Below are 8,828 nucleotides of genomic sequence, written 5' to 3'. Positions count from 1 at the left end.
ATGAAAAATTAGGCATGAAAAAGCTATCGGCAAGATAGGTGCCGCGTTTGCTCTCAGCTGAGAATAAACGCAATAGAGTGGTCGCCTCTGAGGCTCTTTTGGTACGCTTCCTTGGTTCTATACATTATGGATGCCATATCGGCATGAAGCTCAATACAATTGATATGGATTATCCTCTAGAAATCTACAGTCTTTGATGTGAAAAAAGTATAAATGTTAAGAAAATAAAGAAAACAAAAGTACTTAAAAGAAACAGGATTCACTTACCATTTCAAATCCAATCCACGAGAAAACTAATAAGAACAGTCCGTTCCAATCAATTCACCTATTAAAATATCATATTTCACTCTTACTTTAAGTTAAATTTAAAGACTAAAATATTAGTTGCTAAATGCACAGTTTGTTATTTAATACTTTATTCTTTACATTATAATAGATTTTCAAAATACTTAATCAATCAAAATTGCAGTAATTAAAAACTTAGTTGACAGAGCTTTAGGTTAGTCCCATTATTCATTTCACACAAGGAATTTGAATATTGTTAGTAATATACTTTTTCTGAATCATTATCCAAATGAGTTAATTGAGAAACATGTTGCAATTAGAGTTCAAAAATTAAAAACAAAGACATTAATAATTTGCATGCAGATAATCAGAAAGAGTTAAAGGAATAAAGTTCGTTTAATACTTTTGTTCTTCCATTTTTTGGTCAAATTTCTAAAACTATTGAACTCATGTTAAATAATTTAAAATTCATACTATTTTCCGCATTCCATTTTAAATGGATTCAGTGATAAATTTTTGCAAGGATCCTTTGGATAATTTTGAAAAGGGTGGTTTTGTCTATAAGATCACTTGCAGGATCTGTGGGATGAATTACGTGGGACAGACAGGCAGACTTCTTAATACTAGGATAGAGGAGCACAAAAGTGATGTTCGTTTAGGACGCTGTTATAAAATTGTTCTTGCCAGACATACAAAGGCATTTGTTGTTGTTGACCATGAGTTTGACTGGAACAATGTTCAAATTTTGCATAGTGAAAGGAATGAGAGAAAGAGGGAATTCATGAAAATGCTTTATATTAAAAAACAAAACAAGTTATCTATTAATTTAAAAACCGATTCGGAAGGGTTGAACGAAGGTTATGCTAATATGATTAATTACATATAACGTAGCTGTTTCATGAAGTCTGTTTTTCCTTTACTTTCTCTTTTTCTGATGTAATTGTGACAGATATTTATATTGTGTTTACAACAGATTGGCCTACTGACCCTCATTCGATTCTCAGGTATCAAAGAGAGAGCACCTGTTCGTGGGTGCTGTCAATTTCTACCACTTAAAATTTTCTTGCCTTCATAAGAGTACTGTACGAGTACCGAAACGTTGGTAATGCTAATTTATTTTTTTTTTTTTTTATTTTATTGTAATTTGATGGTCATAAAAATAAAAAAGACGAAAGGAGGAAAAAAGAGAAAAAAAGGGGATGTGGTTGGCTGCCTTCTCATTTTTCTTTCCTCTTGCTTATTTTTTTTAGAAAATTTTTATTTTTTTTAAATATTTTTTTGTTCTTGTTTGTTTTTTTGTCAGATAGGGTTTTTTTTGGTTTTCTTTTATTCGTTGTGATCCATATTCTGTTGTTGGATTCTTGTTTTGTTTAACAGGATTTTTCATCAATTTGATTATTGGACGTTAAATGGGATTTTTAATTTTGATTTTGGTCTAATTTAAATTTCGTAAATTTTTTATTTTAGGAGATTCCAAGGCAATTTCGAAACCCTTAAAAAGTTTCAACTTTCAAGCAATTTTAAATTATTTCAAATAAATATGTAAGGGATTTGAAAAGATTATATGGAACTTCCAAGAGATTTCAATAACCCGTATAGAAATTCAAATGGGGAACTAGTCTGGTTCCCGACCCTTCGACGCCACTTAAAGTCTGGGGCTAGTCAGGTGGTCCGACTTACCCTAGTCGAGGCCTGATCGGGTACTAGTAGGGGTCATATGATAATACATCCGTGTTTGAATATTAAAGAAACTAGCGAAAATCTGTGAAACTTTTCCTAAAAGTTTGTCAAAAGATATATTTTTCACGGAAACCTCGATAAACTTTTTTGAAATTTTTAAAAGTGCTCAAATATACCTAAGATTTAATGAGGAAGATATCATAGGCTTAATAATGCATAAATTTGTGTTACTAAAATTCCCCAAAATTTGTGGAATATTAATTTTTTTTTAAACTTCAGCTGGAACGCAGCAATGGAAGAGCTTCGCTCTGAGGGAACCGCCATGTTAGTCACGATAGTCTCTGCTACACGTAATTATGCTTCGTTCAGTGTCTCCAGAACGTGGGATTTTTCAGCCCCCACCATTCTCCCACCTGGGAGCGACGTATTCAAATGTAGCGTGTCGGTGAGTCGGCTCTGCTACATGTTGCGTAGGCCAGCCTCCTGTAGAGCCGAAAATGCACGAGCACGAGCATAAGCCCCCCCCCCCCCCCCCCCCCCCCCCCCCCCCCCGACTTCACTATTCGTTTTCGGTGGCTAACTGGCTACTTGGAGGAGTTTTTAGGTAAACTCAATTACGCAGGGTGTCAAGAGAATGAAAATTCAGGCAATTTTGCTATGTTCTATAATTTTAGAAAAAAAGAAGGAAATTAATTCTTATAAAGCATTCTTGTGCAATTTTGTTGCACATTTTACCTTCAATTTAAAATTAAAATCTGTAAAGGTTTTTTAAAGAATTTTTTAAGGTTTCATGAAAATGAAAAATATTCTTTTAAATTTCTACGAATAATCAATATAATATTTTATTTTTAAAAATCCAATACATTTGAAACGATGTTTAAAATGATCAATAAAGAATCTAAAGATTTTAAGTCATCTTTTTCATTTTTCCGAATTCCAAAGAAAATCAGGACAAATTTAAATAGTTTTTAATGATTAGAAGGCTTCGAAGGTCCGAGAAGATTAGAAACAGAACTTTTTCAAGATTGGTTGGAAAATTTGTAATGACTTTTTATTTAAAAAAACGTACTTTATGAGAATACTCAAAAAAGATTTTAAACATGTTAAAGGATTTCCTAAAATTTAAAAGAAGACTGTAGCAGATTTTAAAGCAAAATGTTTCAATTTTGTAAGATTATAATAAATAGATTAACATCGAGTAAGTGAAAGAAATGTTAAGAAGAACTGAAGAGATTATGAGTCAATTTTTTCACATCTTGAATTAAGGAACATAATTCTTATTAGACCTTTTCGTGCAATTTAGTTACACAATTTTTTAAATTCTATGTTGCTTTAAAAATCTACTTTCATATTTTAGATAGTTTAAGAGATATTTAGAAATTTTGAAAGGATTCAAATAAAATTAAAACTTGTAAAGATTTTTCAAGAATTTTGTAACTTTTTATGAAAATGAAAAATATTATTTCAGGTTCCTAGAAATAATTAAAATAATTTTTTATATTAACTTTTATGATAAATTTTGATAAGATATAATAGATGTGTATGTAAAATAAAAAAATAATACTAAATTCGATAGAAACTTTTTCAAGTTTTTAAATATTTCGAATACGTTTAAAAAAAAATAAATTCCAAGAAAATATTTTTGACTCACTACATTTTTCTTAAAATTTTAAAAAAACATTCAAGATGTAAAAAAATTGACTGATATAATCTTCTAAAATTTTCACAGGAATTTTAAGAAAAACAATTTAATCTCCTTGAAATCTTTCGGAATTCCCTTAAAGCTTATAAAGTTTATTTTTTTGAAAGCTTTGAAAATGTACATTTTCAAAAAATTTAACTTTAAAATTAGATATGAATCTCTACCATTCTTCTAAATACTTCTTGGATTTACTGGATTATTTGCGTTTTTTAAAACTTTTTAATCTTATCAAATTGAAACTTTTGTAAATAAAAATTATTAAAAATTTTCAAACGATTATTAGAAAAATAATTATTTTTTTCGAATATTTTCAGACCTTCTAATCTTCTAATTTTTAAGAATTATTTAAATTTTTCCTGACTTTTTGGCAAGTTTATTTATTTTATTTTTTAATCGTTTTAAAATTTCTGAATACCCCGTAAACTTACTAAAATTTTAAAGCAAATTTTACATACCAACATAGGCATAACGCAAAATGGTGCAACAAAATAGCGCAAGGAGGCTTAATAAGGGGACTACTGTTTCCGGCATGAAAGTGCAAAGTGGTGGGAATTGTTGATGCTGAGTTTTTCTGATATTGTGGTGAAATTTGAGGTGAGTGGATTGTTAAAGTGTGTAGAAGGGTGTGGAGGTGAGAGGTCTAATTCAGGGATTGTGAAATTGCAAAGGCGAGGTAGATATTTTGGAGGATTGAGACAGATTTGTGTGGAAGGTTGTTTGGAGATTTGTGACAGGGTTGGAAGACTGTGTTGGCGGTTTGATAGTAGCAGGGTTGGGTAGCGACAAATAAAGGCGTGACAGGTACCAGACAGCGACGGTAGAGGCAGGGAATTATAGAAGGCGTGAAAGTTTGAATTTGATTAATGGCTAGCGGAGCGAGTATCTCCGTGGAAGAAACAGAGTTAGAGTAGGAAGTGTTCAGTACGCCGAAAGAAGAGATGAAGGAAAGGAAGGCAAGGGGGCAGTATGAAAAAAACTATAGAAAAGGAAAGATTAAGAGCAAAAAGCGTAAGGTCAATAAAAGCATTTATCAAAAGGAAGAGAGCGGAGAGGGAAAGCAGTGAAGAGAAGAAAGATATCGGGGTTAGTGTGAAATACCAGAAAATGTTTAGATCTCCGCCGGAAAAGCAGAGTTTGGCAGGGAAAGGCGACAACAGTAAGGGTGCTGACGGTAGCGGAGATGAAAATGAAGTGTCCATGAAAGTAGAAAGACTAAAGGAAATTAGAGAAGTGATGATAGAGGTAATGGGGATCTATGGAGAAAAGCAGGAGAGAAGGGGAGAGGAATCAAAGAAGGAAATTAGGCGGAAAATGGCTGAAGTTAAAAAAGAAATAAGAAAATGGGAAGAAAGCCGGGAAAAGTTAGAAAAGAGGATGGAGTCATTAGAGCAAAAACTAGAGAAGCAGGAAGAGGTTAATAATACAAAGGTAGAGGAGATAAGAGGTAGGATGAAGAAACTTGAAAGCTCGAACGGCGATCGCGGTGGGGGCGACAGTGGCAATAAGGATTTGGAAAGGCTGAGAAAAGTAGAACAAAGAATAGAAATAAAAGAAAGGGAAAAAAAGAAAATTAAACATAGTAATAAAGGGTATAAGATTAGAGGGGAAGGAGCTGAAGGAAGGGGTGGAAGAAGTAATAAAAAGGATTGATGCTAAGGTAGAAATAGAGGAAATGCGAAATGTAGGAAGGGAAGTGAGAAGAGGGGAGATAATGGTACTGGTGAAACTCGAGAAATAGGAACATAACAGGGGGGTGATGGCAAAGAAGATGTTATTATATGGTAGTTCAGAGAGAATAGAGGATGATTTTACATAAGCAGAAAGGAAGCTGCAGTATGAATTAAGGAAAATAGCGAAGAGGACAGATAAAAGGGAAAGAGAACATGGGTTAAGTATGGGAGAGATCAGATAGATGGAGTATGATGCGATTGGGATGAAGAAAGGGAAGATATAGTAACAAATGAGGTGCAGGAAAACTATAAGAGGAACGAACGGGAGATATAAAAATAATAAATATTAAGAAGGAAAAAAAGATGAGAAAAGAAAGTGGGGAAGAATGGAAGATTTATTGCTGGGATATTGCAGGATTGGAGAAAAACGATAAGGAGTTCATGAGAAATTTGACACAATGTGATGTAGTCATAATGATGGAGACGTAGCTAGATGAAAAGGGATGGAAAAAAGTAAGGGGAAGGGTACCAAGAAGTTACAAATGGCAAGTGCAAAGTGCAAAGAGGAATAATAAACAGGGCAGAGCAATGGGAATAATGGTGATGGGAGTAAGGAATGAATGTATAACAGGGAAAGATAAGAAAGACAGGAATAAACAAAAAGTAGGAGTTATAGTAGAAGAGGCTATGATGGGAGGAGAGAAGTGGAAGGTAGTGGGGATTTATGTGAACGGTGATATGCAGGAGAAAGCATAGGAGATTAAAGAAATTATTGAAGAAAGTAAAGAAGAGATTAGGATGATAATAGGTGGTGATTTCAACGCGAGAAAAGCAGACAGAGGAGGAAGAGAATGGGGGAATCATATTTGAATTCTGAAATGAAATGAAGGATAGAATCTTAGCTTACCAAAATTAAAGCTATTAAATGCTTTCGCCCAAACATGGACTATTAACCAACGCTTTGACGAGTACGTTGCCCCTCAAAAAGGGTTTTTTTGAGATTCCGACTGGTTTTGGGGAATATTCTAGACCATTCAAAAAATAACCAATTTAACTTTTAACCTGGCGTGAGACTCTACACCACACCTTTTAAGAAGTTTTTATTCTTATTTACTCAGCATGACTAGTGGGAGTTCTTAAACACAGGCTCGAAATATTACTCTTGGGACTACTGGTCCCAGACGAGATCTTTTGCAGATGGCAAGATAAATTTGGACTCCAGGCTATACCCGATAGGTCTCATTGAAGAGCAAGGAGAATAATTATTCATCAATTAAGCTATATTTGATTGATCAAAAAAGTCACATGTGGAGAATGAAAAGGACTACTGGTATTGCTAGCACCTATAGTAGTCGGCACTGAAGTCCGCTACAAGGCACTGCCTGCCGTGCCGCCAAAGCCAGCCGATCAGCGCCCGAGATACGAGAAGGAGAAGGGGAGAAGATAAACAAGCCGAGAGCACGCCAAGAGTCGTTCATATTTCGGTTGGTGTTTCCGAGGCAACAAGTCGCGTAGTTGTAGCCAGATTACTGCAATTTTATGGGCAAGAATTATTTTATTGCTGCTGCCGTTTGTAGGATTGTTTTTTTTCGATTTCCTAAAGGAAAGTTTCCTCGGGATTACTAAGGATTTTTGAGGAGACGATGATCGAAGATTTGGTCGTTTACTAGTAAAACTCAATGTAGTACTTAAATTAAGTCCGGGTAACTAGTTCGACACGGGGTCATCCTTTCTTTTTCGGTTAAACTTTTGATTTGTAGTTATGAATTTATTGTGGGCTTAGCTTCCCTGGGGAAATATTTTTTTATATATTCTGTTGTTCGATTTCACCTATTTTTATTTACAGAGTTATATCTATTGTGGTTTTATTTGATTTCGCCTAGCGTGTTGTGTACCGACCAATTTTCGGACTTTCACGTCACCCCTTTTTGATGCTATATTTTGTGACTATATCCTTAATTTTTATTAAACCCTTTTTTTAAATACTCCTTTTTAATAAAACTATGACTATACCTTCTCTTTAATTGTCATTTACCCCTTTATGTTAAATTGACTACCCTTTCTTGTGAATTATGGTTACCCCATTTGTTGATATATGACTAGCCTCTTTTCCTAATTTGACTGCCCTTTTATTTTGGTGAAAAATGACTACCCCCTTTTTCTGGCATTGATTAACCTTTTATTGTAAACCATGACGCCCCGTTTTTGAATTTTAGAACATCCCTTTTTGGATATAATACGACTATCCTTTTTGTAAAAATATGATTAAACTTTGCTTTATTGTGACTACTCCTTCCTGAAATTGGGAATTTTCTTGAATTATTGATCACGACTAACCACATTCAATATGACTACACCCTAGAGCTTGTGTTCAAACGTTTAGTTACCCCATCTTGTTTACCCTTGTGTATTACTTTCTGTTGTGTTTTGTATTGGGACTATCCCTTATTGAGTGTGACCACTCCTTCGAGTTTTGTCTATCTATTAGGTTATTCCTCTAGAATATGACCATCCCGTAGTCTTAAACATACACACGTTTTCTATTTTAAAACCATAAATATTTGCAATATCTGTTTTGTAAAGTAAAGTAGGATCGTCGCTTGGACTAGTACAATTATATGTTGGCAGGAACACTGATTTGTATCAGGGGATAATAAATCATATATTGAACCTTGAATATTCGCATTTTATTTGAATTTGATAATTGTTTTTCTTTTTACCATCGATCGCCCCCTCTAGCATTAACCAGATATTTAGGTCTGAGCGAGAGAAATTTTTATCCGGTATACTGTATCTAACGGAAATTTAGATGTGAGTTTGAGCTTTGTAGTACAAGTTTGTGTTTGTTAAGTTTTGCTAGAAGATGTTTGCATTTTGAAATTTCGCTGTAGAATATTAGTATTTTAAATTTTTGATGTCTTTTGAATTTGAAAATCGAAAGAGATAGATCTTTAATTGGCATTGCTGAAAAAGAATTCATATTGCCTATGGTTTCTTTTATTGTAGACTTTGAAATATAATCTTTCGGATTACTTTCATCGAACTACTTTCATTACTTTCACTATGTAACATTTTAACATTATTACAGTCAAACTCATCATCAACATCATTAGTTTCTTTTGTATGGCTGGCAGGAGCAATCTTATAAAAACTTCTTATTTTATAATTAACTTGAATATTCTTGCATTTTTTTAGAAAATGGATACCAGTTGCAATAAATAACGTTTGATTACCTTTGAAATACAATTTCTTATCACTAAGTAATAGCTGTAGTAGTTTTGATGGTATTTGAGTGCCATCGACATAACACGAAAGATAATTAACATTATTATTTTAAAAATTAAAGGGATTTTTGTTCCCATCTCCATGAAATGCAGCATTGTCCACAAAACCATTTACACCAAACTCTCGTGTTCAGTCACCCCGTTCTCAGCTTTCCTAGAACTCCTGGCTCCCAAAGTTTCTTAGGAGAGCAAAGCCAGAATGGTTGC

Source organism: Belonocnema kinseyi, chromosome 6, assembly GCF_010883055.1.
Source record: "Belonocnema kinseyi isolate 2016_QV_RU_SX_M_011 chromosome 6, B_treatae_v1, whole genome shotgun sequence".
Lineage (NCBI taxonomy): Eukaryota > Metazoa > Arthropoda > Insecta > Hymenoptera > Cynipidae > Belonocnema > Belonocnema kinseyi.
The sequence above is the reverse complement of the archived record's forward strand: the minus strand, read 5'-3'. Positions refer to the sequence as shown.